General features: G+C 35.0%; 1 pseudogene; it reads right to left on the bottom strand.

Moving 5' to 3' along the window:
* The window catches only part of LOC141504012 (estrogen receptor beta-like), a 28,281-nt pseudogene extending 18,276 nt beyond the window's left edge, over positions 1-10,005 (bottom strand).
* Between the last annotated feature and the right edge of the window lie 4,055 nt (positions 10,006-14,060).

Here is a 14,060-nt window from a genome sequence, read left to right as displayed (position 1 = left end):
GTATGCAAAATATACGTTTCATAAAAAACAGGCAGGGGTTTTTTGTTTTTGTTTTTGTTTTGATCTTTGTTATCCCCTGTAAAATGCCTCACATGTAACTGGCACTTAGTAATTTGAAAAAGTAGAAGTCAGAGGTGTTTAATGAAAAAGATACAAAGAAACAAGCTCAAGATTCCCTCTAATTCTCTAAATCTCAGTATAGTTATTCCAATGAATCTGAACTTGAAGCATTATCCTTACAATGTTATATTTTTTCAGCTATAGCATAGAATAAATGCATCTGTAAATGTTCAAAGAAAAAATCACCAAAATTCAATTGACTCTCCCTGTTTTAATATAGAAATGAGGAACTATGGATATGGTTTCCTGCATATGGCATCAGTTCTTTCTTATATATTGTTTAGTTTTGTAGAATTTATTTCCCTTTTTTAAAAAAATTATTCCCTTATATAAGGGATGGTTCTCCAAAAAGGAATGAGATGGAATATAAATGATATGAAAAGATAAGGGTGAAAATGTATTTTTTAAAAAAGAAATGTGAAATCCTAAAATGAAGAATGAAAAGGCTGTTTTAAATCTCTCATATTTGAATATGATAAATTTCAAAACCCAAAAGATCAAAATGTCAGAATTTTTCCTCTATTCATGCTACAAAGGATGACTTTAGACTGTTGACAGCAGCAACCAAAACAAAACAAAATACTTCAGTGAATAATGATCTCGTTGGTTACTTCCTCCACTATAGCTGAAGGGACACAAACTTCCATTCTTATCCTAAATTTTCCAAAGTGAATTTAGCTAAGATAGCTGAGAATTTTCCTTTTTTTGTTTTAATAATTTTTATTGAGGACTTTTGGTTTTATATCATCTCCATTTCTGTATATGCTATTCTTCTCTGCTTTCCTCAGCAAACTAAATTTATATTTATAAATATATAAGTATATATACAGATATGTATATAGATATATTTCTATAGCTAAATATCTCTAGATAATGATGGGATATAGCTCTATATCTTACATACATACAAACCCATATATATATATATATATATATATATATTTATAAATACATACACATATTAAAGAGAAGGAGAAAATAGCTGTTCAACACAATTAAGTAACACATTAACACAGGTCTGGTAAGATATGCAAAATGCCATACCTATAGAGCAAATTTTCAATGAAAGTAGAAGTGTATTTTTTAAATTTATTTTTAGGAACAAGTTTGATCATTATAATGACAATGATACATTTCTTTTTTGTTGTCATACTTTCTACAATGGTTCATCATTTTCTCAGCTCTTCTGCCGTATTCTGGATATTCTGACTTCAAACTAGAATGAAAAGAAGTAACTAAGACTTTTTTTTTGCCTTTCTTTTTTTTAATTTATTTATTTATTCTCATTTTGTACAAATGTTTTTTACATTAATAAAATATTCTTGTTTACAAGTAAACAAAATACCACCCCATGAATATAGATAGACTTGCTTGGGTGAAAAAAGTAAAGGGGAGAGAAAAAAATTAACATTAAAAAAATAATAGTAATAATTGTAGGTATGGCCAGGTTGTGCAATGGAAGAAGCACTAGCCCTGGAGCCACGAGCACCCGAGCCCATATCCAGCCTCGTAGACCCAACAATCACCCAGCTGTGTGACGTGCAAGCCACCCGATCCCCACTGCCTTGCAAAAACCAAAAAGAAGAGGGAAAAAAAAAAGAAAAAGAAAAAGAAAAAGAGAAAAGAAAAACAAAGGACCCAAAATAAAATAACATAATAATAATAATAGGGGTCGCTGGGTGGCACACAGAGCATTGGTCCTTGAGCCAGGAGCACCTGGGTCCAAATGTGGACCCAGGCACCCAAAGATCACGCTGTTGCCCCAGGCAGGCCACCCAGCCCCACTCGCCCTGCACCCTCCCCCAAATAATAATAACAAAAAATGTGCTTCAGTCTTTGTTCCAACACCAACCACTTTGTCACGCGTGGATCACATTCTTTATGATAAGTCCATCACAAAACTTACTTCCATATTTTTCCAACGTTGCCATTGCTGATTGCAACTCCCTTCTTTCTTATTTCTCCACTACCATTTACTATATTTTCTCTCTCCTTTCACTCTGACTCTGCTGTAGGGTCGCTAAGTGGCACAGCAGACAGATCCCTGGTCCTGGGGCCAAGAAGCCCTGAGCCCCCATACCACCCCTTAGGCCCAGAATCCACCTGGCCCAATGGTCCTGGGGAGGCCTTCCAATCCCAGCCGCTTGCAAGAAGTAAAAAAGAAAATGTGTTATATCTGACCACTCTCCCCCCATGGTCCATCCTCTCCTCCTTTATTCACATCCCCACCCCTTCCCCCTGCTACCCCCTCCTTCTTACTCCAGATGTCTATTCTCCATTGAGTATATATCCTGTTTCCTCTCCTAGCCATCTCTGATGAGAGCAAAGGTTCCCTCATTCCCCCTTGCCTCCCCCCTTCCATATCATTGCAATAGTTCATTGTAATAAAAAAAAAATCTTATTGTGTGAAATATCTTGGCCTACTGTTATACCATATTCTATCTTTGAATTCAGCTTTCTCCTGTGCTTGAACTATAAAAGCTCCCTCTACCTGCTCTATTAACTTAGATGGTTCATATGAATATTATCAGTATCATTTTTCTATACATGCAGTTCATCCTCATTAAGTCCCTCATATTTCGCTCCTCTCCTCCAATCTCCATGCTTCACCTGAGTCCTGTATCTGAAGATCAAGCCTTCTGTTCAGCTCTGGCCATTCCAAAAGGAACCTTTGAAATTCCCCTGGTTCATTGAAAGTCCATCATTTTCCCTGGAAGAGGACATTCAGCCTTGCTCGGTAGTTCATTCTTGGCTGCATTCTAAGCTCTTTTGCCTTCCGGTATATTATATTACAAGCCCTATGAGCTTCCAAAGTAGTTGCTGCTAAGTGCTTTGTGATCCTGACTGCAGCTCCATGATATTTGAACTGTGCCCTTCTGACTGCTTGTAATATTTTTTCTTTGACTTCGGAGTTCTGGAACTTGGCTATAATATTCCTAGGGGTTGGTATTTTGGGATCTCTTTCTTTGGGGGATCAGTGGATTCTCTCCATTTCTATTTTGCCCTCTGCTTCTAGAATATCAGGGCAATTTTCCTGTAGTAATGTCAAGGCTCTTTTCCTGATCATGACTTTCAGGTATTCCATATCAGTTGTTTTTTCAATGAGATATTTCACATTTTCTTCTAATTATTCATTTTTTTGGTTTTGAAGTATTGATTCCTGATTTCTGGTAAATTCATCAATCTCCCTGAATTCTATTCTTTGTCTGAAGGATTTGTTCTCCTCAGAGAGTTTTCTTATCTCTTTTTCCATCTGGCCAATTTTGCTTTTTAAAGCATTCTTCTCCTCAATAACTTATTGAACTGTTTTATCCATTTGACCTAAGCTGGTTTTTAGCATGCTATTTTCTTCAGCATTTTTTTGGATTTCCTTGACTAAGCTGCTGACTACCTTTTTATGTTTTTCCTGCATCTTTCTCCTTTCTTTTCGCAGTTTTTCTTCCAACTCCCTCATTTGATTTTCAAAGTCTTTTTTGAGCTCTGGCATAGCCTGAGCCCAATTTCTGTTTTTCGTGGAGTCTTTAGATGCAGGAGCTTGTGCTTCCTCATCTTCAGACTGAGTATTTTGATCCTTCTTGGGCTCATTTTCAACATATTTCTCAATAGTCTTCCTTTTGTTTCTCTGCTTGCTAATTTTCCCAGCCTGGGCCTGGTTTTGGGGTGCTTCTTGAGCTTTTGGGACATTCCCACAAGGGTCTCAGTGTGAGGCTCTGTCCTCCCTCATGGTCTGTGAATGAACATAAGCACCCCACTATGCCACGGGCCTGAGGTGGGGGGGCCCTGCTGTTCTATGGGGGGGTCATAGACTACGATCAGGATCTGAATGTAGTCAGAGCCCCAGAGTCCTGTTCCAGGGGCAGAGGACAGAGCTAGGCAGTCTCTCTTTACTCCCCTCCCTCAGCTCAATGGGCTCATCAGAACTAAGATTTTCATCCTAATTTTGGCTTTTTGGGACAGGACACAAATAAATTCCAGGAGGCTATGGGAGGGGGGGCAAGAATATACTCATCATGAATGACTTGAAGGTTTGTGATTTTAGTACTCTTGCGCCACAAGTAAATTAAATATTTCTCTTTCCATCCAATTTTCTTCCTTAATTTTATTTCAAAAATCTATTTTTATATTGTGGGGGAAAATATTTGTAGCATTGTACATATTGTTTTTCTGCTTCTTATCTCACTTTGTATCAGTTCATCTAAATTTTCCTAATTTCTCTGGATTCATGGTCATCTTCTCTTATGGTATAATAAAATTCCATCACACTATTACATCATAATTCATTTAGCCATTCTTTAATCAACAGACACCTAATTTGTTCCCAGTTCTTTGCTACTTTAAAAAGTGTTGCTTTGAATATTTTTGGGATCTAAGGAATTCTTTGACTCCTTAGGTCATAGACATTTCTATTTGTATGTATGTATGGAATAATATGTTACAGATTTACAGGAAGAATATTTTATAACTATTGTCCTTACCATGCCAAAAAAAAAGAATTATTTTTTACTGTGAGCTAATTGTGTTTACTAGCTAGCTTTTAATAAGAAGGACACTGGTGGGGGCTCATATTCTAAGAGTTTTGAAGTATAATAGGATTACTCCTAGAACAGAAATTCAACATTCTAATGTAAATTGGGGGAGGATTCCAGAAGGGATGCTCTACCAACTACACAGAAAACCAGCACAAATAAATAAGAAAAGAAGCCATTCCCAAAATTTAAGTGGTCAAAATCTATGAAGAAGTATTTCTCAAAAGAAGTTATTGATGTTCAGTCCTTTCTTTAGTCATGTTTGACTCTGTGATACCATTTGGGGTTTTCTTGGCAAACATACAGTTTCTTCGCCAACTCATTTTACAGATGAGGAAAACTAAGGCCAACAGGGTTAATTGATTTGCCATGGGTCATATAGTTAGTAATTTTCTGAAGCTACATTTGAAATTTGGAAGAAGAAGAATCTTCCTGATTTCAAGTCAAGCACTCTTATTTATTCTGCCACCAAGTAATCATATTCAAAAGAAGAAATACATGCTATTAATGTCCACAGAAAATACAAATATCTATTTTATTTTTTGTCTTTTGGAAGCCTTCATTCTAAAAAAAAGTTCAAACTATGTTCAACTTCGTTAGATAAAATCTACAGAAATGTCACTTCAACAAGGTAGACAACCATAATAACAAAATTGTGACAGAAATGGAATACAGTAAATTCCTTTTTACTTCAGGAAATTTTAGAAAAGTTTCAAAATTTATCTAAATAACCAGATCTCCATCTGTTTTCATAAATAATATATAATTATTTTAGTTCATATGTTTGTGGGGGGGAAGCTAAAACATTTCCTTCTCTGTCTTCAAGCCTAATATTTCATTGAAGTCATAATTTTACTATAATTTTTGCCATGGAAATAAAGGTTCATGAATAACATGTTGTAATTTCTTTACAAGTAAAAGTCAAAGAACCCCAACTGAGAGAAAAATAGTTCTGTTGCAAACCTAAATATCTTCCTCATGAGAAAAAGTCTCATGTCTAATCCTTACTCTCCAAAACTGATAATCATAATAAAGACCTCAGATTTGGTCTAGATTGCTAATTTCAATTAATCAGTTAATTAATTAAATCATCGTGAGCATGTTTTATTTAACAATTTTCCTTGAAAAGATTTCTAAAACAAACAAAACCTGAAGGTTTAAATGTAATTAAACCAATTCAACATATACGTTATGTCTACTCAGCTCTAAGGTTGAATATGTGGGCCCATAAAGTGAATCAAATTTACTAAACTGTCTGGATTAGAGATACAAACATATCATTTTATCTCTTAGTAGTAGTTTTGATTGAAATTTTCATAGACATTTACTTCATTTATTTTGCTTTTTCTGTATACAACTACACAACTATGATGAAGTAGAATTTCAACCCAATGTAAAACCAAATTAGATCATTTAGGCTAAAAAAAGATTCTAATCATTCCAGAATCTGAATTATTAACTGAAATAACTATTTGGCGTTGATCAAGTACATAGACTTATAGCTGAAAGGAACCTCACAGATCATCTATATTAATCCCTATATTAGACAGATAGCAAACTGATCAAAGTCAAACTGACAGTCCTGGAATTTGATCTAGATCCTTTAACTCAAAATCTAGATTTCTTTCTACTGCACTATGCTGCCTCCAGGCAATGGATTATTTTTGTTATTTTACTTTGTTCTTTAGTAAAATATATTTATTTCTGATGTAGGACAGTTTGTCCATAATCTATCCATTATTTTAAGTCTTAGAGAAGTATCTATGTCACACAATTGTAGCGTGTGAAGGAAGGACTTGAATCTAGATCTTCTTTATTCCAAATTACTCTTTTTTTTACTTTTTCTTGGGGACTGTGTTTAAATAAAAATTAGAAAGGAAAATAAAGTCTATTTTTTTTAACCTTTTCCACTAGAATTAAGAATGGAATTCATACATCATTGTCATTTTCACTGGAAATAAAATTCCAAAATGAGGAAGCCTTCAAAAGATAATTGGCCTAAACCAATTAATATAGGAATACCAGTGATACACAGATTTCAATGAGAGAGTTTAAGAGATAAAATAAAATCATTACTCATAATACTCTTTTAACAAGGCTTCAACAGAAATGAATGCTTTTGGGAGTGGAGAAATGATCAAATAGACATAATTACTTCTAAAAAAATGTTTCTCAAATGGAGGACAGAAGGTCAGAAATCTCAAGGGTATTCCAAGATCAGGGAAACTAGAATTGAAGGAATTGAAATATGTTTTTGGAATTGAAATATGTTTTTGGTGGTGGTAACTGTCATCCAAATCATATGAACCACTCCTCCCCTCACTAGATCCTTACCTAGCTTTCATTTCTAGTCTTTACCTGCTTTTTAAAAAAGTTTTTATTTATTTTGCTAAGATAATTGAGCTTATCATAGCAAAATAATGTTCCATCTCAATCATATACAACAGCTTGTTCAGTCATTCTCCAATTGATAGCCTTTTCTGCATTTTCCAGTTCTTAACCACAACAAAGAGAGCTACTATAAACATTTCAGGACTTATAGGTTCTTTCCCTTTTTCCTTGAACAATCTTGTTAATAGACCTAGTGGTATTGCTGGGTCAAAGGGTATAGGCAGTTTAATAACTCTTTTGGCATAATTCTAAATTGTTCTCCAAAATTGATGGATTAGTTCACAATTGTATCAACAATGAATTAGTGTTGTGATTTACCTAATCTAGACTTTACTTTCTAATGCAAAGCTAAAAAGGATGATAATGCTATAAATCTCCAAGAAACTCTTTGTAAATGGTAGTAGTGATATTCATAAAACAAACCACAGTATTCTAATTACAAGTTGGATCTGGTGAAGGTCTCATGAGATAAATTTTCCACAAAGGTCTGACAGCCAACCAGATGTCTAAAATTTAGTGGTATCAAACTCTAATAGAAACAGATCCCTTTGGCTCACAAGTTTGTTTGTTTTTTTTAAAGTTTTTCAAGATAAATGAGGTTAAGTGGCTTGCCCAGGGCCACACATCTGGGTAATGATTAAGTGTCCGAGGTCACATTTTAACACCTAGCTGCCCCTTGGGCTCACAATTTAACCACAAATTAACATTATCTGTGTTTTACTATGGCCAGTAGGTGGTACAGTGGATACTGGGTCAGGAGTAAAGAAGACTCCTCCTTCTGAGATCTATTCTGACCTCAGATACCTACTAACTAGCTAACCCTGGACAAGTCCCTCAATTCTGTTTGCCTCAGTTTCTGTATCTGTAAAACATCCTAGAAAAGGAAATGGCAAATTACTCCAATATCTCTGCCCATAAAATTCCAAGAGTCAGATATGACTGAAACAATTAAACAACAATAAATGTAATACTGTCTTTTATTCATTTTGTTAAGCATTTTATGGACCCCCACAACAGCCCTGTCATGGAGAGCTTGATACTTCTGATAAATGATAAACTTTGAATTAAACATGAAATCCTGGATAATAAGACTTAAAGAAGCAAGAATTTTCTACCCTTAAGAATATAAAGAGGTTGGGGCAGCTAGGTGGTGCAGTGGATAGAGCATCAACCCTGGAGTCAGGAGGACCTGAGTTCAAATGTGACCTCAGACGATTAATAATTACCTAGCTGTGTGACCCTGGGCAAGTCACCTAAACCCAATGCTTTAATAAGGAAAAAAAAAAGAATAGCTAGAGGTTGTTCAGTTAATGGCAAACTCCAATGGTTAATAGCATATTCCAGATCAAAAGAAGTCTGGCATAATTTTGCAAAGTGCATATCTTTTAGATAACTGTCAAAGAAAAAAAAAATAGGGAGAACTGGGAAGAAAAGTACTGAAGCCATTCAAAACTTGTATCACCAGGAAGATGGTATTATTCTTACTTTACAAATGAAGAAATTAAAGTTCTGAATAGTCAATACAAAGTAAAATGTTAATTGTACTGTATTGTGTAAATAAAAAGACTATGTTATGGTCATATAGCTTTTTCTTATAGTGTTTTGCTCTGTTACATAAATATATACTATATATAATATATATTATATGTTAAATGTGCAATATATATATATACATATATATATATATATATATATATATATATATATATATACATATATAGGATATACACTATATATCTAGGGGCAGCCATATGGTACAGGGGATAGAGTGCCAGCCCTGAAGTCAGGAGGACCTGAGTTCAAATCCAACCCCAGACACTTAATTACTACCTAGATGTATGATCTTGGACAAATCACTTAACTCCATTGTCTTTCAAAAACAAAAACAAAACAAACTCTACATGCAAAATAATTATTATATAACATATTTGAGGTGCCCCAAAAGCCTTGACAGTAAGTCTGTTGGGAATATATGTCTGTGTTTGTCTGTGTGTGTGTGTGTGTGTGTGTGTGTGTGTGTGTGTGTGTATAGCGAGAGTTCATTTTTTAGTGACAATTCACTCCTAGCAATTTAATGTTATATTTAAATTAGTCAAAAGAGCATTTATTGGCCTCCTGTTCTGTGTTCAGTATTCTACTAGGGATATGGAATGAGATGAGTAAACTATGGTCTTGCCCTTAAACATTTATAGTCCAACTGAAAGGACAAAGCTAATACACGAAACAGTAATACTAATACACAAAACAACACATATTTGAGTGCTAAATAGTATAGCAGTAACTGCAAAAACCTTGGTAGGTTAAAGGAAAAGGAAATCAGTGAGATTTAATGAGCAAAAGAGTAGAACTAGTTCTGAAAGGATGCAAACAGGCAAAAAACCCAGAACATTCTATGCATTGTTGAAATTTTAAAAATATAAAATTAGTCATATTCACTAAAACAAAGTCTTAGAAAATAACAGCAAGGACTGCAAGTCAGAAGCAAGGGCAAATGTACCTGTTCACAGGCAATACATGTTCCACCAACCGAGCTTCACACCAGGGGGCTTTTTGGGGTTCTCCATACAAGAGTGACGACTGGTAATACAGTGTTAAAGGTGAGAGGTGTCCAGGAGTTGGCCACAATATATTGGGGGCTGGTTGTCTGTCTGCCGGCACCACCTTCCGAGTCATTAGTATTGCCAGGAATGCTGTAGTTCATCACAATGGGACTATAGAAAGCCATGGCTGAATACTCATGGCAGCCTTCAACATAAGATGAAGGAATATAAAGGGGACTGTGTTCCAGGGGCAGAACAGCTTGGCTGCAGTTGTAGGGAGCAGAAGAACTAAGGCCAGATGGTGAGCTTTTGAATTCAGCTTTGCTACATCCAATATCTTGAATGGGGAGCAGCTGGGAAAACTTATGAGAAGATGCACAAAGAGACATTCTGATGCCAAATGTCTCTTACTCAGTTATCAGCAGGTATTTTAGCTAGAAAAACAAATACAACATGATACTTTAGAGCTATATTTCTAATTTTGGCATTATTGTTAAGGAGGTGAGAAATGAGACATTTGATGAAATATTACAATAACTAGAATTTAATCAGAAGACAAAGCTGACCACTTACCATTTTTACTATTGAAATAGAACAAGAGGAAATAGGTTCCAAATGAAAATAAGAGTTGTCATCCAGTAAACATAAATGCCTACTGTATATACTAGCTCTTTAGTACATAAAAATATTAAAAAATATATGCTGTAAACTAAGATTTTACAATCCACCTGAAGGAGACAGACCCCTTCCCCATTCCATTCCTACTCTTTTCTTTTTCTTTACTGTTTTACTCCTGCTAGTTACAAATCCCAAAATCTCCAATAGTTTTAGAAAGCTTTTTATCAGCTCAGATATATATATATATATATATATATATATATATATATATATATATATATATATATATATATTTATAGATCTATAGATGGCTATCATATATATAGATAGAGAGAGAGAGAGAGAGAGAGAGAGAGAGGCAAGTGCAACTAATGAATTTGGATAGAGCACTGACCTTGGTGTCAGAACCTGAATTCAAAGGTGGCCTTAGACACTTACTAGCCCTGTGACCCTGGGCAAGTCATTTACCAAAAAAGATAGATTTAGATTAGCAAGTATAAATATTCAGTCTAATTTGGGAAACTCAAAAACCCATGTTTGAGGTGGAAACTAAAACATGCTTTCAAGGCACCTAAAATAAGACCTGAATGATCCAAACAGTGGGATCTAAGCATCCCCTTACAGCCACTAGGCTTTCCTGGAACATCTCCGAGGTCACTCACCTTCACCTCCAAAATAAGCTTTTGGGTGGGACAATTGTTCTAGCCACCAAAATTAAATTGAAGTAATATAATAATTTGTGAGGCTTTCAGAATATAATAGTTATTTTCCTATACTCCCTCAAACTATTGTCATGTAGCCCTCATTCGGTACACTGCCAAATACCTAGAAAGAATAACCTCTTCTTGCTGCTTCCATTACAATACCTATTCACTCCTCAAATCCCTGCAATCTCATGCTCTTCACTGTTAATACCCTAAAATAACTCTCTTCAACACCACCCATTATCTGTAAGGCCACTGGCCTTTTCTCAGTATTCACCCTCTTTGAATTTTCTGTGGCATCCATTGCTGAAGGTCCCTTTCACCTTATTACCCTGAGTTCATGACATTGCTCCTTCCTAATTCTTCTGTCAACACATTCTAAAGTACAGGGGTTCCTTCAAGGTTCTGTCCTATTCTTTCCAGTCATTATCTTCCTTGGTTATCTCTTCTACTCTTATGATTCTGAGTATTGCTTCTTATGAAGATGAAAATCTATTATTTAAATCTAAATTCTATTATCTCCATCCACAATAACTCTCCAGAACTCTAATTTTGAATTTTCAACTACTTGCTAGGCATTTCCACCATACTATTTTGCCAGTCACAAGTTCAACATGTCTATATCGTTAGCTTCACATTTTGAAAAAAAGCAAACAAAGCAAATAAAAACCCATATAACTCCTAATTTCTAGATTTCTTCTGATCATACTACCATTTTCTAAGTCAACAAACCTAGGAATTTCAGAATCATCTTGAACTTCAATCCACACCATATTATTTGCAAGTCTTGTTGATTCTACCTCCAAAATGTATTTCTTGAATCCACTCTCTCAATTGGACTACTGTAGTCATCTAAATGGTCTGCTTGTATTCACTTCATTCTTTCACATTACTATTGGAAAATTCTTACTAGTGACCACAGATATGATATAAATCTGTGTGTGTGTGTGTGTGTATGTGTGTGTAGAAAACTTGCTCACTCAAAACCCTTCAGTAGCTTCATAGCAGTTCTCCAGGAGAGTTGAACACAAGAAACATGAACAAGAATGAAAAAGACCTAAAAGTGTAATTTATGTAATATACAGAGAATTAAAGGGATTTTGCAGTAACCTGTACCAAATATCTGCAAAGTTATCTTAATGTCTTTTGAGGAAAATCTGGTCTAATCTGAATGGAAACAGGGGCTAGGATTTTGTTTCTTCTATGGATATCACTTCTGAGAGGGGAAATATATCTTCACTTTTTTCTTTCTTTTATCTATTGATTTTTAGGTTGGAAATTTTACAGGACTAGGGAAAGAAAAAAATTATTAAAACTTTGGGAAAGTTTGGAAGTATGAAAACTGTTTTTTTTTAAATTTGATTATGTACTGTGCCACAAGGACTTTTTATTTTCTTTTAGGTTTTTTTTTCTGTAAGGCAATGGGGTTGTGACTTGCCCAAGTCACATGGCTAGGCAATTGTTAAGTGTCTGAGGTCGGATTTGAACTCTTACTCCTGGGCTGGTGCTCTATGTGTGACACCAAGCTGCATGGACATGGACTTTTTCCTGAGACTATTTAGTATAAAACACTCAGGAAGGCATTTAGAAAGGCGAATCCTGGACCTCTTCAAGTTACTAGAGAGATATTCAATATTTGGAGTTATGGCTATTACTAAATGTACTTAAATAGATTTTCTGAAGCAGCAAATTATTATACTAGTGGTTGTAGTGGCAGTGGTGAAGGTGAGGAACACAAAGGTGGGGAATGATTGAATCAATAACTCCATCTCACCTTTTAGGTGGGAATATCTGAACTGAATCCATCATCAACAAAAGTGCTAAACTAGATAAAAACTCTTAATAAATTGTAAAGAATGAGAATCATTGAATAAAATGAAATGATGGTCCATAGAAAGTGTTTTGATATTGGTTGAGAAAACTGAGTCACATTCTCTGAGACTTGAATAAAATGTCAAAGCATTTAATAATCCAGCATTCTAAAGTGGGGTCAGTCCAGTGATAGAACTACTTTAACCAATCCTGGAAAGGAATTGCCTGTTGGTTAGGAAAGACTCCATTATTTTTCTCCCTTTTCACCAGGGGATTTTGTTTATTTCAAAAAATAAATCAGCAGATTCTGTAGAGATGTGCTGGTATGGTTCGAAGAACAGGCACGGCTGATTGTAATATCTTCATTCAGTGCAAAGAACAAGCTAGACCACTGAGGAAAGGCAGTTTCAGGATTCTGTAAAATCCCAGAAGAATGCTACCTATGAGCAACTTAATGATGACTCCATAAAGGAGAGGAAATGATTTTGATCACCTAGTACCTTCATCCCTTTGAAACATGTGCTCTTTAAGCTTGAGTTAATTTTCCTCTGGCTTTTGTATGTTCTTGTTAGAGTGTACTTCTCACTTTGGAAGATATATATAAAAAGTTGTCTATCACTTTAGTAAATAATTCCAAGAATTGATTAGATCTGGTTAGCCATTTGATATTAATTGAAAAGCAATGGTGGAAGAACAATGGTGGGGGTCTTCATGAGCTATAGTACTAAAAAAGAAAAAAAAAAGTAAAAGAAACCCACTGCCTAACCCCTGAAGGTTACACTTAGAATCCCTGAGAAGATTAGTAATTCTGGGGACCCAGCTTGTCAGTGGAATTGAAGGTTGGAGAGAAAAGCTACATTAATTTGAGTTTTTATTGCACAGGACAATGGCAATGAAGTGGAACAGAAAGATGGTCAAGCTATATTTAGAACTAAAAAAAACTACTCCAAGAATTTTTTTTTTCTTTATTGAATCTCTTATGTCATGGGCCTGGACTGACTTAGGTTAGTGTGCTAGTTATTTTGGTCTGATATTGAAACAAAATGAGACACTTGTAGGTTATTAAACAGTTGGAAAAGGTTTACTTAGCCAGGGCATAGAAAGAATACTCAAGAAAGCAAAGACATTTGACATAGGTAGATGCAGGTTGCTCCACTTCCATATGGAAACTGGTCAGATTTGGCAGGGCAAAGTGTAGTGACGTGAGCTATTTTAGAATATCTAACAAACCTGAAATATCCTGCTATATAACACTTAGTAATATGTATATTCCTTTCTATTCTTATTCAGCAGTCTGAAGAGATCCAGCCTACCTAACGTTTATAATGTTCTGTTCAGACATTGCTTAT

This window comes from Macrotis lagotis, unplaced genomic scaffold (genome assembly GCF_037893015.1).
Source record: "Macrotis lagotis isolate mMagLag1 unplaced genomic scaffold, bilby.v1.9.chrom.fasta BILBYCTG019, whole genome shotgun sequence".
Taxonomy (NCBI): domain Eukaryota; kingdom Metazoa; phylum Chordata; class Mammalia; order Peramelemorphia; family Peramelidae; genus Macrotis; species Macrotis lagotis.
Note: the sequence above shows the minus strand (reverse complement) of the source record. Positions and strands in the feature narration are given on the sequence as shown.